The sequence below is a fragment of the Sus scrofa genome, chromosome X (genome assembly GCF_054392235.1).
Source record: "Sus scrofa isolate SSC_HxYL_T2T_F1_AM1 chromosome X, Sscrofa_HxYL_maternal_Yorkshire_Landrace_v2.0, whole genome shotgun sequence".
Lineage (NCBI taxonomy): Eukaryota > Metazoa > Chordata > Mammalia > Artiodactyla > Suidae > Sus > Sus scrofa.
Genome location: NC_139401.1, coordinates 89,258,220 through 89,271,438, shown reverse-complemented (window position 1 = coordinate 89,271,438; position 13,219 = coordinate 89,258,220). Strand labels below are relative to the sequence as shown.

The window sequence follows — 13,219 nt, the reverse complement described above, 5'->3', positions numbered from 1 at the left end:
ATGATGTAGGTCACAGACATGGCTCAGATCCTGCATTGCTATGGCTGTGGTGTAGGCCAGCAGCTGCAGCTACAATTCAACCCCTACCTGGGAACTTCCAAAGGCCATGATTGCGGCACTAAAAAGCAAACAAAACAAACAAACAAACAAACAAAATTTATGCTCCATATTGGGAAAAAAAAACTAATATTACCACTTCTCATTTTGTTGTTTTTGTTTTCCCTTCCCTGCTTTATTGAGATATAATTGACCTCTTCCATTGTGTAAGTTTAAGTATACTGATATGTCTATTTGACACATTTTTATATTGCAAAATGATTACCACCATAGTTTTGGTTAACACCTCCATCCTGTCACATAATTATCATTTCCTTTTTTGTGTGGTGAGAACATTTAAGATGTACTGTCTTAGCAACATTCAAGTAAATGATAAAATCTTAGTTACAGTACTATGCTGGACATTAGATCCTCAGAACTGGAAGTTTGTACCCTTTGACTAATATCTCCCCATTTAGTCCCCTCATCCACCCCATTGCCGTAGTAATCAGGTAATCACCACTCTACTCTGGAATTCCCATTCTTCTAGAGGTCAACTTGATAGAGTTTTTTGTAACATCTCTTAGAAGTAGTAATTCCGTTCTCAGTGCCCCCACAGTGCTTTTGATACTTTTAGTTTATTTACTTATTTATTTATTTATTTATTTATTCATTCTAGTAGTTTATATGGCTACTTCTTTCAAGGGAACTTTAGTTCCCTGAGAGCAGACTGAGGCCATTAAAAAATATTTTCCTTTTCTCAGCCTTTAACACTGTATCAGCCATACAATGAATGCTATGAAAATTTTGTTTGAATTAAGACCCCATGTTTCTCATTTATGCAACTAGCAAACATGGTTTTTTAAGTGTAGACTAGTGTACTGCTAAGGGTATAGTTACAGAAACTATTGAACAATGTAAACAGGAAAAAAAATCATAAATTTCTAAGAAAAGAATTAGAAAGCTAAATGGCTTACAATTATTCATAATCTTTGATACAGTAATACTAGTTGTTATAACTATCTTCAAGAAAAAAAGCCTGAAAGAGAAGCAAGCGTTTTTGGCCAAAGAAAATCATATGGTCTCATTTAAAATGGCAAAAAAAAAAAATGACAATCTAGATGATGAGAGATAAGGGAATAATTAAGTAAAGCTGTAGAGCAATGGTGTGATTACATAGGCAATAATGTAAAAGTCACAGAAACTTTGTAATAACAGAGAAATACTTGTGATTTCTTTCATATCAATTAAAAAATCACCTTATGAAAGTTTAGGTACAGCATGATCTTAACTGTGAAATGCATTTTCTTTTAATGTCTTTGTAAATGAAAAGAAACTCCCTCACTTTAAACGGTATCCCATGTCATTTACACGTTCATTCTGCAGTTTATAGGGGATAGAATACTGAGAAATAGGATGACTCTGACAGATAACAAAGAAGGAAAGGAACTTTTTTAAGTGTACAGGGAATTTCTATGAAGCAACACATACACCACCCCCAAATCATTAGAAATGTCTTGGGTTCTGAAGAAAAGAACTATCTTAGAAGTACAAAGGATGTTTTAAATCTGTCATCTTCCAAAAGACCTCCTCCCGGAAAAAATATCTTAACTTTGTTATTCACAGTTTTCAGTCTACTGAAATATGTTCCTGAAAAATCCCTACACCCCTGCAAAAAGGGACTCACCACATATACAAGGAAGGGCTACAGACACTTTTGTGTAATTTAAATAGCAACTAGACTTGAAAGTCATGCAAAGAAAAGCTGTTGAAAATTTTCATTCATCTACACGGGGGAGAAAACATTAGACAAAGTAAAGATGAATAAAAAGCCCAGGGACTTTGAAGCATTCTGGCAAAAATATCTACAAGCATACACACACACAATCTGGTCAAAGGCCCATCAGATTTTTCAAATGCCTCGTGATCATTTATGAAATAAGGGAAAGGAATGTGAAAATGATCATGAATACAAGCACTGCAAGGTAATACCTTGCATACTGTATGTCCTCAAATATATATATATGTGTGTGTATACACATACATGCACAAGTATAAATTGTTATTTTAGATCAGGAGTTGGCAAACCACTTGCCCACAGGCTAAATCTGGCTCACTGCTCGTTTTTACATGGCCTGCAAGCTAAGAATGCTTTTTACATTTAGAAGTGGTTGCAAAAAATGAAAGAGTAATATTTGTGACACATGAAAATTGTATGAGAATTCAAATTTGTGTCCATAAGTAAAGTCTTACAGGTATATGGCCATTTACATATTGCCTACGGCTGCTTTTGTGTTAAAGCAGCAGAGCTGAGTCCTTGTGACAAGGACACTGTGTGGTTGGCAAAACCTAAAATATTTAACATCTGGCTCTCGATGGGAAAGGTTTGCTCACCTTCATTCTATTTTTTAAATTGCAGTATAATTGACGGATATCAGTGTATTAGTTTTAGGTGTACAACATAATGATTACATATATATATATATACACACACACACACACAAACACATTGTGAAATGATCATCCCAATAAGTTGAGTCAACATCCATCACCTCACAGTTACAAAATTTTTTTGTATGTGATGAGAAATTTTTAGAACTACTTTCCATATAAGAAAGGGAATATGTATATATTTTTATATATGTATATCATATATATAATATATAATATGATATATATATAATTATATATATCTGGGTCATTTTGCTGTACAGCAGAAATTGGCACATTGTGTGTGTGTGTGTGTGTGTGTGTGTGTATTTATGACTGGGTCACTTTGCTATACAGCAGAAATTGGCACACTGTAAAACAACTATATATACATATTTAAATTTTTTATTAAAGTATAGTTGATCTACAATGTTCCTTCAATTTCTGCTGTACAGCAAAGTAATCCAGTCATACTTATAAATCATTCTTTTTTCATACTATCTTCCATCATATTCTATCCCAAGAGATTGGATATAGTTCCCTGTGTTATACAGTAGGACCTCGCTGCTTATCCATTCTAAATGTAATAGTTTGCATCGACCAACCCCAAACTCCCTGACCATCCCATACCATACCCCCTGGCAACCACAAGTCTGCTGTCCATGTTGGTGACCTGTTTCTGTTTTGTAGATAGGTTCATTTTTGCCATATTTTAGCTTCCACATATAAGTGATATCATATGGTATTTGTCTTTCTGACTTACTTCACTTGGTATGAGAATCTCTAGGTGCATCCACATTGCTGCAAATAGCATTATTTTGTCCTTTTTATGGCTGAGTAGTATTCCATTGTATATATGTATCGTGATACTTTTTTTTACCTTTTGTATTTTTTCTACTGTACAGCATGATGACCCAGTTACACATATATGTATACATTCTTTTTTCTCACATTATCATGTTCCATCACAATGATACGTGAATAAAAAAAAATTCAACAAAAAGAAGATCTACTCTCCTAGCAACTCTCAAATATATAATACAGTGGTGTTAATTATAGTCACTTGCTATCCATTATATCTCCAAAATTATTTATCTTGGAAGTTTTTACCTTTTAACCACTTTCACCCACTTCCCTCCCCACCCTTCACCTCTGACAACCACCTTGAATTCAAGATAAATAAAAATACACTATTGGGAGGGGCAACAGCAATTTCCTAGTCTAGATTTCTCATGATGATACGGAGACAGAGTTAAATCAAAAGTGACTGTCCAAAACTCCCTAACACCATACACAAAAATAAAATCAAAATGGATCAAAGACCTAAATATAAGATCAGACACTATAAAATTCTTACAGGAAAACATAGGTCGAACACTCACTGACATAAACCACAGCAATATCTTCTCAGATCCACCTCCTAGAGTAATGACAATCAAAACAAAAATAAACAAATGGGACCTTATTAAACTTAAAAATTTTTGCACAGAAAGGGAAACCCTAAACAGAATGAAAAGAGAACGCACAGAGTAGGAGAAAATATTTGCAAATTAAGTGACTGACAAGGGATTAATCTCCAAAATAGATAACACCTCCTGTAGCTCAATACTGAAAAAACAACAACCCCCTCAAAAAATGGGCAGAAGATCTAAACAGACAGTTCTCCAAAGAAGACATATGGATGGCCAAAAAACACATGAAAAGATGTTCAACATCACTCATTATTAGAGAAATGCAAATCAAAACTACTATGGCCATCATCAAAAAGTCTACAAACAATAAATGCTAGAGAGGGTGTGGAGAAAAGGGAACCCTCTCACACTGTTGGTGGGAATGTAAGTTGGTGCAACCACTATGGAAACACTATGAAGATTCCTCAAAAAACAAAACTGAATTACCATACGATCCAGCAATCCCACTCCTGAGCATCTATCCAGAGAGAACCATGACTTGAAAAGCTACATGTATTCCTATGTTCATTGCAGCACTATATACAATAGCCAAGACATGGAAGCAATCTAAACATCCATCGACAGAGGAGTGGATAATGAAGATATGGTACATATATGCAGTGGAATATTACTCAGCCCTTAAAAGGAATGAAATAATGGTATTTGCAGCAACATGGATGGACCTAGAAATTATCATGCTAAGTTAGACAGTGAGACACAAATGTCATTTGCTATCACTTATTTGTGGAATCTCAAAAAAAAAAATACATTGAACTTCTTTGCAGAACAGAAAGTGACTCACAGACTTTGAAAAACTTATGGTTACCAAAGGGGACAGGTTGGCGGGGAGGAGGGATGGACTGGGGGTTTGGGATGGAAATGTTCTAAAATTAAGTTATAATAATGGCTGTACAATTATAAATATAATAAAATTAATTGAGTTAAAAAAAAAAAGAGTCACTGTTCACATATACACAGCCAGGTCTCTGGATTTATGGTTCCTCTCCAATCGCAATGCAACTGAGTCTCTTTACAAGGTATTTCTATCTGTCTGGAGATAATATGCACAATGAATTCCAAAATGTGAAATTGATTATATAAGTATATTACACTAAATACGTCAATATAATAATCATTAATGGGACTATAAAAAGCATTTTATACAATTAGCACAATACCACAATACCAAGGCACCCATGGCAAAATTCATCTGAAAAACCTTCAAACTATGTAAATAAAATATAACAGCAAAAGGTACATACAGAAACTCAAAGCCAGGTCCTTTAAGCCAGTCAGTATAAGAGGAACAATCAGGCTATAAAAATCAGCCTAAAGTAATATGAAATTTAATCTCAATGGCCAAATAATCACTTCTCAAAATAACACAGAGGGATGCAAATCAAATTCTCCAGTTTTATACTTCCTTGAGTATTATATCTTTACCTTCATATTTTCTTTCAGACTTTTCTAAAGACCTAATAATTGAACAAAAAGTAACCTATATAACTTATTTATTTATAGTTCACCCTATAAGATATATCCTGTTATTTTCCTATGTACATGTGAGAAATCTAAGGCAAAGAGAGACTAAGTAATTTCCTCAAGGTCATATACATAGTAGGTGGCAGAGCTAGTATTTGAAGTTATTTAGTCTAATCTGTACTTTTAAGCAATATGCTCTACTGGCTCTCAGGAATGAGTAAAGGCATTTTAGTTAAGCAGCATTTCCAAGTATGAGAAGTAGAAGCTGAACCTGGCATGTGAAGTTCTTTTATATCCCTAATTTAACACATGATTATTTAGTGTCTGCTAATGGCGCAACACTGCAATGGCAAAGGACAGGACCAGAGAGATGAGTACGCACAGTTTCTACTATGCACCCACCTTGTAATTTTCTAAGGAGATTAAAACATGCACATACAAGGATGGATAAATTGATGAGAGTGACCAGTCAGATTACAATGCATTAAAGAATGAGTAGGCACAGATACTCACAAACTTATGATTACCAAAGGGGAAAGGGGGGGGGATAAATTAGGAGTTTGGGATTAACAGATAGATACATACTACTATATATAAAATAGATGTCAAAAGGACCCACTTTACAAAGGACCCACTTTATAGCAGAGATAACTATACTCAATGTCTTGTAAATAACTTACAATAGAAGAGAATTTGAAAAAGAATACATATATATAACTGAATCACTTTGCTATACACCAGAAACTAAAAAACAGTGTGAATTAATTATAATTCAATAAGAAAAAGCATGAGTAGGAAGTCAGAAAATTTGGAAAGAGAATAGAGGATGATGTATTCCTTGAGACATGTGACTGCAAATGAAAGGGGCAGTTTCCATATTCTCATTCAAGAGTGAGAAAAGGTGATTTTTCTGGGATGGACTTGGAGGCTTAAGGAAAACAAATAGTTTGGAATTTCTGCGGAGGGGGCAGGGGCCTAAGGTTAGAAATTATGGGATAGTAGATCCTACCAGATGGATTGTATGACTTTTGTCATCTATTCAGGACTTGGAACAAAGCAACAGGAATAGCTGGGTGTGAATGACAGAAGACTAAAGGAGGGAGGCATGAGGGAAAGTGTGGGGTTTCGCAGTGCTGACAGCATGTGCTAGAAATACACAGGTTATTTAGTAAGCACAGAGAGAGGGGAACTGATAGGTAAGAAGAAACGGGAGAGGGTAAGTTAAGAGTAAAGGTGAACCCATAATAAGGCCAACAGACAGGCTGGAGAGGCAAGGGCTGTGGGTAGAAAGGCACACATCGAAGTGTGGAATCCTGAAGGCAGCTATATTCTATGTGACGACAAAGTCTACTGTTTCCATGCTTACGAGGGAGCTGAAATGGAGAGAAACATTCACACTGATAGAATCAAGGCCCAGGATCTTTTGAGCCGAGCAGTAGAATGGGACATTATCAATGGTGGAGTCATCAACATGCATCTCTTATTTCCTCCTAAAGAAACACTTATTTCTTGGATTTTGTATTGCTTTATAGTTCTGCAATTTTCTTTCTTGGAGGATGTTTTTGTTTTGTTTCTTGTTTGGATGGAGCGTTATATTTAGAAAGAAGTAGGAGAAGAAGTCTGAGAAGGAGGGTATGATTAACATAAGGTGAAAATCAGATTTTAGTAGAGCAATATTTTATTATCTCTCAGGGGAAATGCAGATTAACTAAAACTGTGTTTTGGTTCATAGAATGACACACACGCAAACATCTTGAATAATTTTGTCTCCCATATTTCCAAAGGAGATAATATAAAAATAACTGGTAATTCTTTCAAAATGAGAATGGAGTGTTACTGCAAAAATGTTTTTCAGTTATTTAAATTACATGGAACTCATAAGTTACATAGCTACACTGGGATATTTTTAACATGGTGCTGTAAACTTGAAGGCTTTTTCTTTTTCTTTTTTTCAGCATTTTTATAAAGTGTCACTGAGCTACAGTGGATTATTATTAATTACATACCTACTGTTTACCATATTTATTTTTAAATGGCCACAGTTTTCAAACATGAATACATAATAGTAAAAGAAAATGAAACAGTACATCCAGATGTTAAGAGATGAGGGAAGTATTCCCTGACTGCAAAATCTACATATGTTTTGTAAGCCAGTTAACTTTTCTGGGTCTCTGGAGGGTACCAATAAGAACCCTTTCAAGAGCAATTTCTTGGAAAAGCTTGAAAGAATTGATATGCCTCAAAATGTGTCCCCCAAAAGCCCAGTAAACAATCACTTTTGAACTCTGACCTGATGTATGGAATATTGCTTAAATGGATTTTTATTCAGTAAAAGAGAGCCAAATCATAACATACCTTTAGGATTTGCTTTGATGAAGTTCTAAAGTTTCACTTTACAGGAAAGTTATAATAAATAGGAGTCAGCAGGAAAACAACAAAAAGAAAGCTGGTCTTAGAATCAGAAGACCTGAGTCCCACTTACTTTCCATATGACTTTTCACAAGACACTTAAACTCTTTGAGGCTGTTTTCTCACCTGTAAAACAGGAATAACACTACCTGCCTTGCTGACCTCAAAGGGTGGTTATAAAGATACAAATGAGTTGTGAAAAAACTCTTTGTAAACTGCAATATAAAAAACTTGAGGTGATGGTATTAGTGATCTTGCTATAGGGAAATTATACTTGGCAGCAGGATGGGGCCTAAATAGCCCCTTAACTCTTTTTAAGTTGCTATATATAAAGGTAATATTGAGAGAGCAAGGCATAGTACATGGGATATATTATTCATAGGAAACATTTCAGGAACGCCTCTATTCTACAACATGGATACTTGTATTTGTTAGAATTCTATCAACTCATAAAATGGTTAATTTTAGGCCCAAAGTATATGATATGAGATTTCTACGTATCTGGAAAAATTATTGGAGGCCAATACTGTAAGGCTGATTCAACTCCAAATACAAATCTCGTTCATTCTATACAGCAATATTATTCTTCTTTCTAAACTGTTTCCTTGGCTGCCTTCTCTGCCTCTTCCTACCTTGGAAGCATTCCCAAGACCCTCTGCTCTTTTCTCTATAAAAACTTCATCTTAAGGCACTGCTTTCATATCAAGTCTTTTGTTATTATACATAAGTTGAGGATTCCCAAATCTCTCTAAGGCCTTTGTCTCCTTTATTCACATGCCAACTAAACACATCCAATAGGGTGTTCCACGTCCTTATAAGCAACATAATCAAAACCTAAGCAACCATTTTGTCCCAGAAAACAGTATCTATTTCTGATTATCCTGTTGCTGCAATGGTATTCCCATTCTTTCAGCTGTCACTGCTTAAAACCACAGAGTTAGTTTTCACTCTTTATCCTTTTTATTAACCATATTTAACTGGTCACCAATTTTCATCAAGTGTTATTTTTGAAAACCCATTTCAACATCCATCTTTGCCTTTCCAATGCAACTGCCACTATTCTGAGGCTCTCATCACCTAAAGGTTAGACTAATGCCACGGGTCTCCATGCTTTCAATCCATCTCACAAACGCCTCCTGGGGGAAAATGTGTTCTTTTTAGAACACTGATGTCACCATATCACTCCTTGATTGTATGAGTTAAAATTAAAACCTTCAATTACATTCAAAGTTCCCTAAGCTAACAGAAGTTACAGAATGCAATTAGAAACTAATGAATATGACTAATATCCTGAATGCAAATCAAGAGGTTTTTTAGATAGAATGTATCAAAGTAATACAAATTAATAGAAGACTACCAAGCTATCCCAGAGATTAAAAAAAAAAAGTCACGCTCTCCATGGTGGATATAAAATGAAATAGCTTCTGTAAACTTCATACACCAGCCTTATTGTCTCTACGAATTAAAAACGCACGAGCATACTTTTGGTAATCACGTGGACTCAGCTACACAGCGATGGACAATGGTGCATCCTTGTTATGCTACTTTTCTCTCTGTGGTGAGCATTATAAACTGTGATTTAAATCAATTCTTTAAATATGCAAATCACATTTCCTGCAGAGATCCCTCATTGATCTTGCAAAGACCAGCTCTCAGCTGCAGTTTTAGCATGACATACAGAGAGAAATCTCAATTTTGCCGAGATAATCTTGTTTTATTGCATTGCTACAGTTTCCTCTTTGCAAATTGTTACTTGTGTCACCCTTTAATGAGTAGCAAGGTACAGGGATTCTAATTTTATTTGAGATTTTATTCATTTAGAGGGAATAAGTCCTCTCTATTACTTTTCAGAAACAGAAAAACTATGTCTTATTTACATAATTGTAAACTGCTCATTTTCTTTTCTCCATTAGCTGGGTATTGCTGCCTAATAAAGGGTATGATCTTAGAAAGAAAAGTGATCATACAGTAATGAGTAGGACTAGAGCAACAAGCAAAGTTGGAAAACACTTTTTTTTTCACTTGTCTAGCCATACATCATCAGACTTCATTTTGTACATGAATTCTTTCCTCGTAAAAACAGTATTTTCAAATTTTCAACCATAAATACAGAACCCAGTGTTAGGATCCATCACCTCATATTATCGCCCCTGAGCGGGGCCAGAGATCGAACCTGCATCCTCATAGATACTAGTAGGGTTTGTTACTACTGAGCCACAATGGGAACTCCTGGGCAATCAGTTTTATTTAACTATGTCTTATATTCACTGCCCTGAAAGTGCCAAAATGGGTTTGACATTTTGATTATCACCTCTTATATGATTTAAAAAAGAATCTCAGTGCTTTGTTTTAGGATTCACTATCTCACGTGACTTTGCAAGAGTTGGAATAAGCTAAGAACTGTTTGAAATGTCTTTAAAACCTTTCTCTCAGTTACAGTTAACCTGATTACATTCTTTGCAATCATTTTATCATTTTATTCCTGTCACCTTTTCGAAGGCCAGGGGTCCCTTTTGTTCTTCTCACTGGGCCCATTACTGTGCATCACATACAATATAACTAAATAAATATTAAGTGAAATGAAAAAAAGATGTTACTATCCAATAGTCAACTAGTCAACTAAGAATAAACTATATCAAGTCCTAAATAATAAATGGACAGAATGGGGAAAGACCCTTATGTTATTCATGCATCATGTTGACCCAAACTGCTTCAATGATTTTGTCTAAGTCTTACACTGTGCCCAGATCACTTAAGTGCCATGAAGAGTTCAGGTATTTTGTCAGTGTTAATCATATTATGTAACTGAATTAATGTGATATAAATTTTAATACTAACATTTTCTATATTGTTATGGAATACTTATACATATTAAATGTGACCATTGGCTAGATACAGATATAAACATAGATATAGATATATGCATGTATACATGTCAACTGATGAATGTCCCCAAGGAAATTTTGAATATAAATGCAATGGTTGAACTATATGAAACTGCCATTTGTAGGCCAGTATATCCATGCCAAGGTTTAGATGATGGAACAAGTTCTAATTCCATTTTTTTTTTTCTTTTTATGGCCGCACCTATGGCATATGGAAGTTCCCCGGCTAAGGGTCAAATCAGACCTGCAGCTGCTGGCCACAGCCACAGCCACAGCCTCGATGGATCCAAGCTGTATCTGTGACCTATACTGCAGCTTGTGGTGATGCTGGATCCTTAACCCACTAGGCAAGGTCTGGGATCAAACCCACATTCTCATGGACACTATGTGGTGTTCCTAACCCTCTGGGCCATGACAGGGAACTCCTAATTCCATTGTAAGAAACAGAATTCCTTCAATTGACCACCTGAATATTTGCATTACAGGCTTTTAAAAAACATTCATTCTTCACCCTTCAGAAACAAGTCTTTGCATGTTTTTAATTACATTATATAATAACTCTTAACATGGTATTTATTTTTGTAATCTTATGTTTTATCAATTATTCCCCAATTTACAATGGAAAGGACATTCCATTGGTAACACCTAGATTTCTACGGTTTCCTGAACCATTGGTTTATTCAGTCATTAGACATGAGTAAACATTCGGGGATTGGTACCATAATTACGCTTTTTAGCTCTTCTTTCTCTTACTTCCTAGAAAGTTTATAATCTGCCTTGTACCATCTAGGCATGAGAGCATCGTATATGGCTGAGTGTTCCTTGTCTATACAGCCTATCTCTTCAGTAAGAAGGTCTAGAGCAGAGGGAACACATTTTTCTCGCAGGTTGTACTATGATTAAACCCCACAAGAAGCCCTCCCTATTTATCTCTGATAAGATTGCCAACAAAATTATGCTCACGCCACCATTAAACTCTCTTCTGCAGATGGTCTATATGCTAGTGATAACATATTCAAACCGGTAATAATAGTCACAATAGAGTGAAAAGAGACAAATGCCTTCAATATGTTTTTTTTTTATTTTTATTTTTTTGTTTTTTTATGGCCACACCTGCAGCATATTGAGGTTCCCAGGCTAGGGGTCGAATTGGAGCTGTAGCTGCCAGCCTACACCACAGCCACAGCAATGAGAGATCTGAACCGCATATGTGACCTACACTGCAGCTCATGGCAACACTGGATCCTTAAGCCACTGAGCAGGGCCAGGGATTGAACCCACATCCTCATGGATACTAGTCGGGTTCATTAACCACTGAGCCACAATGGTAACTCCTCAGTTTGTTTGTTAATACCTTAATTGGGTAAAATGACAACAGCCTATAGAAACTGAGTGTGTTTTGAGGGAGCAAATAGAAGTAAAAACACACATGGCCCATTTTTACACTGCAGAATGGAGGAAAAAATGATGGATTTAGAATAAGAAGTTAACATTTCTAATGAATATGAGTGAGTAGCAATAAAGTTTTTATACACTAGACATGACCAGAAAGACAATTAGAAAATCAGGCAAGGTCAGTTAATTAAAGAGTTCATTTAAAGTAGGTGTTCATAAAACATGATATACATCTTAAATTTTTTAACCGAAAAAGTATAAATAATATTCATTTGCTAATATTTTGATGTAGAGCTAAGGTATTCTATTTGAGTTAGGATCAACTGATTTGCTCTGTGCAGAGGCTCTTGCTTGCATATAAACCACATACAAAATATACCCTCTAAGAGTTCCCATTGTGGCTCAGCGGTTAACAAATCTGACTAGCATCCATGAGGATGCTGGCCTCGCTCAGTGGGTTAAGGATCTGGCATTGCCTTGAGCTGTGTGGTGTAGGTTGCAGACAAGGCTTGGATCCTGCATTGCCATGGCCGTGGCGTAGGCCAGCAGCTACAGCTCCGATTTGACACCTAGCCTGGGAACCTCTATATGCCGCAAGTGCGGCCCTAAAAATAGCAAACAAAAAACAAAAAACAAAAAACAAAAAAACAAACAAAATATTCCTTCTAAGCCAGTTTACAGATTGGTTTTGAGATTTAAGTTTCGAGACCTTAAATACATTAATGAAGCAGTCTCCATTCAGAAGGCTTTGGGGATAAGTTCTTATCTTTTAGGTTTGCTTATTTACCCCGATGAAACAGCAAATTTAAAAAGACTTTATCAAGCATTTCCAAAGCATTCAACATAGTTTTCATAAAAAATGGCAAACTTTTAAAGCACTTTTTTTTGGTTCACGTATTAATTCAAGGACATAAATGAAACCAACAAGTATAATTGACATAAAGGAGGTATGGAGAGTAAGAACAATAAACTCATGATAAGTCAAGACCTCAAATGTTAACAGTAAAAGTGCCAGTATGTACTTGAGAACAACCTACTAGCTTCAGTGAGTTAGAGTGCCCTGGAGATTAGTCAACACCTTATATTCAGTGAAGTGTGAGCATTGATTTCTCAGGCAACTTGGCTAAGAGG

At 35.6% G+C, this 13,219-nt stretch overlaps 1 protein-coding gene across 8 annotated transcripts in view; it reads right to left on the bottom strand.

Annotated features, from left to right (window-relative positions):
• Positions 1–13,219, bottom strand: part of DIAPH2 (diaphanous related formin 2) — a 1,391,236-nt gene that overhangs the window by 816,077 nt on the left and 561,940 nt on the right. The gene's annotated exons all lie outside the window — the stretch shown is intronic.